The 12572-nt window shown below is 39.1% G+C and overlaps 1 protein-coding gene and 1 pseudogene across 8 annotated transcripts in view; one reads left to right on the top strand and one right to left on the bottom strand.

The window, feature by feature from the left end:
- SRPK2 (SRSF protein kinase 2) overlaps nt 1-12572 on the bottom strand; it is a 243735-nt gene that overhangs the window by 110659 nt on the left and 120504 nt on the right. The gene's annotated exons all lie outside the window — the stretch shown is intronic.
- On the top strand, nt 4599-7890 carry LOC308245968 (annotated as a pseudogene). The gene is made up of 2 exons: nt 4599-5084; nt 7742-7890. The product of its transcript is annotated as an uncharacterized misc_RNA (transcript).

The raw sequence follows: 12572 nt of genomic DNA, 5'->3' as shown, positions 1-12572 counted from the left end.
CTAAGAGTGATGTTTTATCTTCACAAAGTAGTAACTGACATTCATAAGTACTAAAAACTGTAAAGGATTCAAATATTCAATATGTTGGTAAAGTACTTTCACTCAACAAATATTTATTAGAAACCAACTATGTGCCATGCATTGTGCTGGGCACTATACTGATTTAGAAATAAGGGGACAGAATCTCCAAAGATGAAACACAGGACATCCATGCTTGTTTGCATTAATGACTACTAACATGTTCCCTCTTTCAAGATTTTTAAGCAACAGCTCCAACATATAAAGACGGATATAGAGAAGCAAATTAGGTTTTCATTCCACTAGCAGTTGCATGTCCAGCATGTTCTTAAAGAAAATAATTTATGTTTATGAAAGAAATTTGATAAAACCCAAAGTTGACAATTCCAACTGATGGTGTCAGTTGGAATTGTCAACTTTGGGTTTTATCAAATTTCTTTCATGTGAAAAGGAGGACAACAAAGTAATAAAAGAATAAACGCAAAGCTGGTTTCCTGAAACCAGCTGCAACTAAAAAAGAAGTTTAAATTATAGACCTAGGAAATGATGGTATTACTTTAAAAATCACTGTAATTTTTGAGAAAGCTAACTCATAAAAGGAAAAAACAACAACCAATACCTAATGGTACATCTAAAGGTGCTGCCAACATTTAAAAATTGTGTTATGAGGCAAATTCAATTCTCTATCATCATCATTTCAAGTACTTCCATTACTATTCAAATAGGAACGGAGTCCTTAGGTATCTAGTATCTGAGAGGGATGGGTTCCAGGACCCCACAGATACCGAAATCCCCAGATGCTCAAGTCCATTATATAAAACTAGAAGCCCGATGCACAAAATTCATGCAAGAGTAGGCCTTCCTTCCCCCAGCTGCCGGCACTGGTTTCCCTCTGGCACCCAGGACCTGGGCTTCCCTCGCAACCCCGGCTTCGTCTGGAAGGTCGTCCTGTCTAACTAGCATATTACGCTTTTATTATTATAGATGGTGTAGTATTTGCATATAACCTATGCACATCCTCTCATATACTTCAAATTATTTCTAATACCTTCATGATGTAAATGCTATGTAAAGAGTTGTTATACTGTATTTTTTTAGGGAATGACAAGAACAATAGTATGTATATGTTCAGTACAGACACAATCATTGTAGACAGAACTACATAAGTCATATAACAATATAACTTGATTGAGTATTTTTGTTTTATTATTGTTATTATTATTGTTGTTGTTGGTGGTGGTGGTGGTGTTGTTGTTGTTGTTGTTGTTGTTGTTGTTGTTAATCCTCACCGGGGGATATTTTTCCATTAATTTTTAGGAAGAGTGGAAGAGAGAGAGGGAAAGACGGAGAGAAACATTGGTGTGAGAGAGACACATGGACTGGTTGCCTCCTGCACGAACTCCGACCAGGGCAGGGGCTCTGGGGAGGAACCTGCAACCAAGGTACATGCCCTTGACTGGAATCGAGCCCGTGACCCTTCAGTCCGCAGGCCGACGCTCTATGCACTGAGCCAAACCAGCTAGGGCTTCCCAAGTATTTTTGATCAGCAGTTGGTTGAATCCGAAGATGTGGAACCCATGGATACAGAGAACCAACTGTACTTTATTAAGACAATCTTAGCAGCTTTCTTTGTTCTACCTTTGAAGAGAAAACTGCTTTTTAATTAAAACCAAGCTACAGAGACCTGCCAACCAGTAGTCAGGATCATATGCTGCAGTAACTTTCTATTTAAGACTCATATTTGAAGTCAAGAGTCTGTCCCATCTGTGTCCTCTCCTGGATGGAGTGTGGCAGGGCTTCCCAATCAGCTGCCACCTCTCAAGCAGATGCAGCCACCAGACTCCCCCCTCAACGCCACTCTAAAGTATGATACCTAATAGGATAGGTATCTCTCTATATAATAAAAGCTTAAGCAACCATTACGGCGGAACAACAAGAACGACCGGTCACTATGATGCACACTGACCACCAGGGGGCAGACGCTCAACACAGAAGCTGCCCCCCGGTGGTCTGTGCACTCCCACAGGGGTAGCGCCACTCAACCTGAAGCCGGGTTCATGGCTGGCGAGCTCAGCGGCAGTGGCGACAGCCTCTTCCGCCTCCACGGCAACACTAGGGAGCAGCAGGCTTGGGCGGTAAGGAGCAACGAGCAGTAAGGAATGAGAGGTCCAGACTGGGAGAGGGCAAAGGCCAGGCTGAGGGAACCCCCCCTTCCTATCCCCAATGCATGAATTTTGTGCACCAGGCCTCTAGTAATAACAATAATAATGAAAGATAATAAGAAAGTGTTGGCAAGGATGTGGAGAAACTGGAAATCTCTTACATTGTGGTTGGGAATGTAAAAGGGTGCAGCCACTTGGGAAAACAATATTGAAGTTTCTACAAAAGTTTAAAAATAAAAATTACCATGTGACCCTGCAATTCCACTTCTAAGTATATACTCTCTGAGAGAGAGAGAGAGAATCAAGAAGGATTTGAGCCCAAGCTTGACTGGGCACTATCCCAAAGCTTTATCAGGGGATAGGGGCTTATATTTCCAAAAATCCAAGTCCCTGAATTAGAGGGTGATACCTCAGTAGTTCTCCCTTCAGAGTGCCCAAAGAAAAGCATCCCTATAAACTTTACAACCTCATCCAGGGAAATTTCAAGATACAAAGACACCAGGTTTACAGATTATAGCACTATACACAATTAAAAATTTCAGTGTGAGTTTGATGAGTTTTACTGGTTGAACAGCCATTAGCGATCTACAGTCCTTTTTTCTTTCCTCTTTTTCCTCCTTTGGGCTCCAAGTTCATACATAAAATATAAATGGTTTATGGAAAGACTTCATTATGAATTTGAAACAAGACTCATCCTCTTGATTTCTCAACAACCCCCAAAGATCCTATGGTCCCTTCACAATGTTCAAAATTTTTCTCTTTCAACATTGCAACTATTCCTACAAATTCCAAAACCAAATTAACTGTGCCTCAAAATCCAGATTTCTTCTCACAACTCAGCACCCATTACACATCACAGATGTTCTTCATCTCCCATTCAGGTTCACTTTACTGTGCCCTCAGGAGTCCTCAAACAATTGACCTATCTATCTAGCAATCATTAAATTCATAGAAATCTGCAAGGAAATAACCATGTTCACTTATTTCTCCACTTTCTATTTCAGGCAGGTACTAGAAAAAACATAAACTCCTGTGGCCAAACCACCAATAGAAAAATAATAATAAAACAGAAGTTACGTTATTATAAAATAAAGGACAGACTCTTCAAAAAATAGAATTGGGAAAACTGGCTATCCACTTGCAAAGGGATAAAATTGAACCCTATATCAACTCTTACAAAAAATCAACTAAAAATGAAGTAAAGATTGAAATGTAAGACATGAAACTATAAAACCTAGTAGAAAACATGGAAAAAGCTTTATAACATTGGTCTTGGCAGTTTCATGATTTTACTAAATCTGACACCCAAAGCTCAGGCAATCAAAGGAAAAAACAGACAAGTTGGTTGCACCAAACTAAGTTTATTTTCAAAGTATTAAGTGTAATCATAACAACAGAGATCAAACTGCTAGGCATTGGCCTGATCACTTTACATAAGTTCACGCATTTGATCCTCCTTACAGCTCTATGGTTTGATATTATTATTATTATTATCCTCCATTTTATGAAAAAGAACACTGAAGCCCATTTGATCTATACCTGGCAACTGGGAGAACCAGAATTATATCAAGGAAAATAAAAGAAACATTTGATAAAAGTGTTAATAAGCCTTAAGTTACAATTAATTCTCCTTACCCCACCCCCCCTTACCCATCCCTTCCTTTGAATTCATTTTCATATCCTCACCTCACTTGCTGCCAAAACAAACACTACACACCACATAGCAAAAACTCCTTTACTAGTTAAAGGAAAATTTTTTATCTAGAACCTTTATTCCCATTAGTTGAACTCCAAACAGTTCTTTTTAAGTACAGAACATATTGTTAAGGACAAACTTTAAAATTTTGATGTACGTTATTGTTCCATGGTTTTTCCATCAATGGGGTAAAATTATTAAAGGCACTAAAAATATAGTAATGCAGTACCCTAGCCCGTGTTGTGCATTTGGTGGAGGAGAGAAGGTAAAATTTAAGTAACTATAGTATACTTTATTGTATGCAGTTATACAGAAAATGCAATGTCCTGTACTGATACAAAGCAGTTCTAAGAGGCCAAGTAAAGAAATATTTTTTCTTTCATTTAAAAAAAGTATTACCCCTGAAATCCATGGAAGTAGCAAGTAACAGTAAATGGGGAACAGGAAATGACAAAACCATGTGTTTTGAGAAGGACTGACTTGGCACTCTCAAGCACAATGACTATAGGAGCACAGGTTTACATGAAGTGAATTTTCCCCCCATAAAAGGGAAATGCCCTTAATTTACCTTTCACATTTTTTCCAATTTTAAAAACAACCACACATATAGATAAAGGTGTACTGAAGGGGGCATGTTCCTGCTGTTGATAAATGTAAAGCGATAAAATAACTGGGAAATACGTATCAAAAACCTTAAAAATGGGCACTTTGTTAGCTGCAACATGGAGGGGACTGGTGGAACTGAAAAGCCGGTTTCTGGGGAACTGGTATCAGTGGCACATGCTCTTTCTCTCCCAGCTGAGTCTTATGACAATGGCCCTGATACTGAGATGGCGTGGGCCGTGAGAGCAATGGCACGTGCTGAAGTCTACTACAAGCTAATTTCATCAGTTGACCCACAGTTCCTGAAACTCACCAAAGTGGATGACCAAACCTATTCTGAATTTCGGAAAAATTTTGAGAAACTCAGAACAAATATATTGGACCCAAAAGAACTAAAATCAGTATCAGCTAAAGAGCCCCCAGAATACAATTTTTTGTCATTGAAATTGCTCTGAACCGGGAAGGCCATAACAAAGTAGTTTACACCAGTATTCAAGACAAAGAAGAGAAAAGAGCCAACAAAGGAGAAAAAGAGAAAACCAACAAAGGAGGAAAAAAAGAAAAAGAATCCAACAAAAGAATCAGAAACATTGTGAAACATCTATGTAAGGTAGGAAGGGAGTAACACTCTGAAACTGTGACTCAGCTGAGTCTACAAGTACCATGATGCTACTTATACAGATCCCTGTGGTTAGAGGTATGTTCTTATTCAATTGAAGGTCATGCAGAAGGACTTTTTTATTTTTTTAGCCTAATTATCAGGAGCTGCTCTGGTTGTGTATGAACTGGCTTAAAAACTATTTGTGGTGTCATAGGTGATTGTTTCTTGGTATATTTTTTCTTGGTTCTTCACTGGTCAAGTAAGAAATTTTGTCAATAAATTTATTTTGGTTCTTAAAAAAAAACAAAAAACTTAAAAAAGGTCCTACGTTGCCATCCGTAGGAATTTACCCATGGAAAACAATCCAAACGTTTTCCCGTTAAAAGAATACATATACAACAGCCCTGGCTGGTGTGGCTCAGGTGGTTGGAGTGACATCCCATGCCCGGAAAGCTTGCAGGGTCAATTCCCATTCAGGACACATACCTAGGTTTCAGGTTTGGTCCCCAGTTGGGACACAAGAGAGGCAACCAATTGATGTTTCTCTCTCACATCTATGCTTCTCTCTCTCTCTCTTAAAATAAAAGTAAATAAACATATCTTGAAGTGAGGATTTAAAAAATTAATTTAAAAACGTTTACAACTATCAAAATCATTGTTTATAGTAACAAAACATATTATAAGATCGTATGAATCCAACTTTCTCAAATTCATTTAAAAATAAGATTTATTTTTTAATTAATTTTAAAGTTTGAAGTACAACATTAAAGCAAAAGGCAATATAAAAAACTGAATGTAAAAGATTATTCAAATACTTGTAATCAAGTCTCTGACGTCATGAGGTTGCAAAAAGGAAATAAGTAACACAAAAATATTCATGAATGAACTGAGCAGTCATAAAACTAAATCCTATTCAAGTATCTTTCTCTACTTGGAAAAAAACAACAACAAAAAACATGTTTAATAGAGGCATAGATCAATTAATTAGTCTTTCACTAAAATTAAGCACTTGACAACAAAATGCAGATACAATTCTATAAAATTAAAAATATGTAAGATTTCATGTTGATATAAAATAGATTTTTACTTTAAAAACCGGCAAAGCTACTGACAAGAACCTAGAAGACCAACTAACAACTACAGAAGACAAGATCAACAAACATAATGCATTAAGAGACCTTCCAAAGAACACAACTTGTATGTTAAAGATTTAGGCAGATCACTGGAAAAAGAGATGAAGCTCTCAACTACCTTTACAAAAATAAGGCTCTCTTACTAATTCCTATAAAATTAATATATGATTAATATATGAAGTGGAAAATATATTGGGAGGTGGGAATGGGATATTCTTTGTTCATTTTATCAACTGTATTACAGATGCAACAATGACAAATTTTGTTCAACATACTGGTAAGATAAAATTAATTTTAACAATGTATAATTATTTTTATTTCAAGAAATGGCCCAGTTAAACACTTTTCTGTACTGATGTGAAATTTAGGTCCCTATTTAAAAAGATTCACATTAACACTTTTCTATTCCAGTAAAAATAAGATAAACTCAGTTATATAAAAAGAAAAAAGAAAAGGAAAAGACTACAAAACATACAAATCTGCGTGTGAAATTATGGGTGATTTTTTTGAAGGTTAGAATTAAACAAATATTATTTGAAGCAATGCAAATATATTAGTAAGATTTTGAAACATATGCTAATATTCATCTATGGATTACTATTGCTTTTTTTTTTTTTTAAATCCTCACCCAAGGGTATTTTTCTATTGATTTTTAGAGAGAGAAGAGATATCAACGTGAGTGAAACACATCAATTGCTTGTCTCCTGCAAGAGCCCCGACCAGGGCCCGGGCGAGGGAGGGGCATGCAACCTAGGTACAGGCAGGCTCTTGACCAGAATCAAACCTGGGACCCTTTGGTCTGCAGGCTGACGTTCTACCCACTGAGCCAAACCGGCTAGGACTGCCAAGTGTACCGGTTAATAATGTGGATTTTGTAATCAAAGAAAACACGATAATTTCAAGAGAAACATCAACAGTGCTTTATTCAAAGTAATGTCCATCACTGGCTACACATTTCCCCCATCTTTCAGGTAATTTGTGGATACCGTCCCAATAGAACTTTTGTTTTGAGGCAAATCATTCAGAGACCCAATTTTCCATTTCTTCGTATGTTTTTGAAGTGCTGCTCAGAAAGTGCGTGTGCCATGGATCGGAACAAGTGGTAATCTGAAGGAGCAAGGTCTGGTGAATACAGTGGGTGGGTTAATACTTCCCAGGCAAGATCTTTTAACGTGTCTTTAAATGGTTTTGAAGTGTGTGATGGTGCGTTATCATGAAGCAAAATTACTTTGCCGTGTCTTCTGGCACATTCTGTTCATGATCAAAGCATGGTTCAAATTGATTATTTGTTGTCAGTAGCAATCAGTATTAACGGTTTCACCTGGTATTAGAAGCTCATAGTACACCTTCCTGATCCCACCAAACGCAGAGCATTGTCTTCTTTCCGAAGCGATTTGGTCTTGCAGTCGATGTTGATGGTTGACCTGGATCAACCCATGATTTTGTGCATTTGGAATTCTCAAAATAAATCCACTTTTCATCGCCAGTCACAATTCGATGCAAAAAAGACTTTCTTGACACCCACCAGATGGCTCGTGGACCTGGCTGCCCAAGCTGTGCAACCTGCGGGAGCTGGGCCGGCGGCCGCACCGGCCCTTCGAGGAGGCGGCCGGGAACATGGTGCACGTGAAGCAGAAACTCTACCACAACGGCCACCCGAGCCCGCGGCACCTTTAGGCCGCGCGCAGGACTCTGGGGGCCGCTGGCCACGTGCCCACGAACAGGACTGGACGGCCGCCTGAGCCAGGGCGCCCCGGCCGCCGGGTGTGTCCAGCGGAAGGTGCTGTCTCTTCTTTTTATAAAGGGGTCGGGGTGGGGCCGGTCTGGGGGCAGGACCCCGGTCTCCAGGGCCAGGCAGGGTGCGGGCGCCTGGGGCCCCACGCCCTGCGCCTGGCCGAGGACCACGTCTGTTACTTAGAGCCGGCTGTGTCCTTCTCTCCGTCCTGGCGGAGGGGAGGCCGGGAAAGGGTCTGGGCTGGGAAGGGGGCCGGACCCCGGCCGCACCCACGTCTGCACACGGGAGCATGTGCATGGGGCGTGTGCGTCCGCGGGCCCCAGTTGGGGGTGGGGAGCCGGGTCTGAGGGAGGCCCCAGCCCAGCAGCAATAAGGCCCCTGAGCCCCGCTGTGGCGAGTGCGGCCACCCTGCCCAGGGCATCCCTGGTCGGCGCCTCACTGTGACCCCCGCCCCTGCTGGTCAGTAAATTCTCCAGAAAGCTCCAAAAAAAAAAAAAAAAAAAGACTTTCTTTCGTGCCGTTGAAGCAACATTTTACTGGTGACTTTTCGGTTTTCCATTTGTCTTTCTTTCAGTTTATGTGGCACCCATTTTCCTTCCTTTAAAATCCTTCCCATTGCTTGTAAACGATCGGAAATTGTTTACTGAGCAACGTTTAATCTTTCTGCAAGTTGTTTTTGAGTTTGACATGCATCTTCATCCAATAATGCTTGTAATTGTTGGTCTTCAAACTTTTTCGGTTGACCTGGACGTTCTTTGTCTTTCACATCAAAATCATCACTTTTAAAGCGTTTAAACCAAGTATCTTGAGATGCAGCATGTTCACCATAAGCTTCCCCAAGTATACAATAACTTTCAGCAGCACTTTTCTTCAATATAAAGTAATGAATTAAAACTTCCCACAAATACTTTCTTTGGCACAAAATTCGACATTTTTAATCGTAAAAATATCTATGATGTTAACATCTTCAGAAAATTTGACATATGAAGTTTTGAAACTTGTCAATACAACAAAACAGCATACATATCAAATCACATATATATCAACATATATGTAACTACATCTATTGAAAAAAATCCGCATTATTAACCTGTACACCTGGTATTACTACTGCTTTTTGACCCATCTAGAGATAACGGGGTCAAATTAAAGAAAAATCCCTCTATCTCACTTAAGAAATATATCTGGATCCCTATAATGTGCTGAGACAAGATTGAATAATAAGTTTTATTGATGCTTACTATATGTCACTTCATTCAATACATAATATAAACTACAAACTAATAATTATCTTAAATTTCTGGAGACTAAGATTAAGTAACTTTCCTCAGGTTAGAAAACTAAATAATAGATAAGTCACCCTTTAAAACAAGGCTGTCTACAAAGCCCACGCTGATTACATTTAGTTATGCATTATCTTAAAGAGACTTAAAATAACTTACATGCTATTAGAAATAAGCACCAAAGCAATGAAAAGAGGTGCACTGATGTAGTATGCACCAGGTGCTTTAGGAGGCAGAAATAAAAAGTGGGAAAGACAACAGGCCTGGCAGGCCTGGGGAGAAGATGGTAATGATAGTTTCACAGAACACAAGAACCTCACAAGGAGAAAAAAAGACAGAGATGACAATGAAGTTTTTGGAAACTACAAATATTATCTAACAATTGGTGAACTTTTAGGTATAGAGATGAGACAGTCAAATGTTTAGTTATAATTTTCTCTTTATATAGCTACTAGAGGCCCGGTGCACGAATTCATTCACAGGTGGGGTCCCTCGGCCTGGCAGGCAATCAGGGCCTTCTCGCCCAGTCCCAATCGGGCAGCGGACCAGGGGGAGGGACCACAGGAGGTTGGCTGGCTGTGGGAGGTTGGCTGTGGGAGCGCATTAACCACCAGGGGGCAGCTCCTGCATTGAATGTCTTCCACCTGGTGGTCAGTGCACCGGTCATTCGGTCACTTAGGCTTGTAGATAGATAGATAGATACGTTCTTATTGATTTCAGAAAGGAAGAGGGAGGGAGAGAAACATAAATGATGAGAGAGAATCATTGACTGACTGCCTCCTGCAAGTCCCACACTGGAGATCGAGCCTGCAACCTGGGTATGTGCCCTGACTGAAACTCAAACTGTGATCTTCTAGTTCATAAGTTGATGCTCAACCTTTGAGCCATGCTGGCTGGGCTATAATATTTAATTTTCAATGTAAGTACATATTTAAATGCATGCTATCGAATATTATTTAGAAAGACTGTTATTCTCCACCTCATGAAAAAAGTTTATTCAAATGATTCACGCGTTGCCAAAACCAGTTTGGCTCAGTGGATAGAGCGTCGGCCTGCGGACTGAGGGGTCCCGGGTTCGATTCCGGTCAAGGGCATGTACCTGGGTTGCGGGCACATCCCCAGTGGGGGGTGTGCAGGAGGCAGCTGATCGATGTTTCTCTCTCATCGATGTTTCTAGCTCTCTATCCCTCTCCCTTCCTCTCTGTAAAATATCAATAAAATATGTTTTTAAAAAAAATGACTCACGCGCATCTTTTTACACTGTACTCATCAGTAAAGTCACTTCTTTAGTCTAAAGTCAGTTTTCTAAAATATATCATCTTTATTTCTAGGTTGTTTGAGATAAGTTATCGTTTTTATTTAAGTATACATGATACTGCAACTGGAACTGTTACCTATCCCCAGTGCAAAAGAACTATTTATTAAGTCAGTTTTTCCATTCGATTTTACATGCACTGGTTTTACACGCACACACAATCTGGTAAACATAATTACAAAATTGGAGTTAAAATGCCTTTGCCTTTCTTATTACTTCCACTAGTGAATTCTGAAAATATCTGAAACTAAACACTGATGGAAAATCATGTTAATTTACAATATGTAATCACAAAGAATTCTTGGCTATTCAAAATAAAGCCATTGAAATAGCTGCCTCTAAGATGAAAGATATTTACATGCTTTTCTCCGGTGGATGACTGCTTAGGGAGGAGAGTGCTCACCTTATATTCCAGTAATCACAGTACCTCTGTATTAACTTCTATATGCACCGGGTGGAGGAGGGATAAAATAGGTCTTACCTAGATCAGTGACTCAAATTTGCTGTGTATCATAATATCCCAAAGAGCTTGTTAAAGCACCGACTCTTGGGATCCATCCCCAAGTTTCTGATCCCATGGAATAAGGTAGAGTCTGAGAAGTGGCATTCTTTAAATGTTTCCAGGTGGTGATGATGTTGCTGGTCCAGAGACCTCACTTTGGTCCAGATTATTCTAGTCCTTGTTCATCATGTTAAGGGTTTGGATTTTATTCTCAGGCTATGGGAAGTCATTGAGAAATTTCAAGCAGGGAAATGATATTACAAGATTTGTGGTTCTTAACATATCACTCTGACAGCAATATGGACAATGGAGCTTTCACATATAACTTATTTCATATATTCTAATATGTATACTTTTCACATGTATAATTTCTAATAGCAGGATGCATCTTGCAATCAATGGTGTTTCATAGTTTAATAGGCAGTGGATTGTCTTTCTTAGTGGTAAATAAAATAATGGTGTGCATTATAATTTACAGGTGGCTAATTCATTAAAAAACAGTATCATTATTATACAGTGTTACTATAAGAGGGAAAGCACGCTTTACTTCCATTTTATACATGAGTATTTTAGGACAGTATAAGAGATCCAGCCTCCATGGCTAGTAAACAACAGGTCCAAAATTATAAATCCAAAATTTTTGACACATAAGCCTAATATGACACTGCTTACAATAATGATCTGTAGGTTGGTTGCAGAGAGAAGGGAAGGAGATGAGAGCAAACCAGAACACTTAAACAACAGGAGCCAAGAAAAGATTTTATGGGTACCAGGTGTAAAATACCAAATTTAAGCAATTAAGATGAATCACTTCAAGTTTTTATTAAGAAACTATAAATAAATGAAAACCACCAAATGTACCACCTCCACACATGTAGAGATAGAATCAAACAGCAGTTTGGGGGCATAATGTCTCTGATGAGATAGACAATTGTTTCAAGATTCACTTTAAATTATAGTAGGTGATACCATGAAGTCAGCTTTGTGCTAAGATGGGTCCTGGGCCTGACGGGACAGTCACCAGAATGCCATGCACCATCAGCTTTTCTAAGAGACTACCAGAAACCCAAGACAATTCAGCAACAGCAGCAACTCTCAGAAAAAACAAAAACAAATTATTGTATGCATTTGATCACATTTGTAACTTTCTGAAATGCCATTCTGTAGGCTGCTAATATAGTTTTTAATTCTAAAACGTAAAGGAGTATAAAAATCTAACAAATATTATTTGTCATAACATCCTACATATTCCAACTCCTTATTGCCAGTCTACTAATAAAAGATCTACTAAACCATGCAATCTGCTCAACACATCCTGGAAAGCATACTTATACTTTTACTTGGATCATTTAAATGTTCTAATCTTGATAATCCATCTATTAGGACTGTGCAAATATTCTTCCTCAAATAAATCTCCCTTGCTAAAACAACTAAGCATTCTGAGGAGCGAACCATCTGAATTGATGAATTATCTTAGGGCCCAAAAATAGTTTTCATCTCTGAAAGGAACTCTAACTATACTAC

Source organism: Plecotus auritus (assembly GCF_963455305.1).
Source record: "Plecotus auritus genome assembly, chromosome: 4".
Lineage (NCBI taxonomy): Eukaryota > Metazoa > Chordata > Mammalia > Chiroptera > Vespertilionidae > Plecotus > Plecotus auritus.
This window is presented reverse-complemented; position numbering and strand designations above follow the sequence as displayed.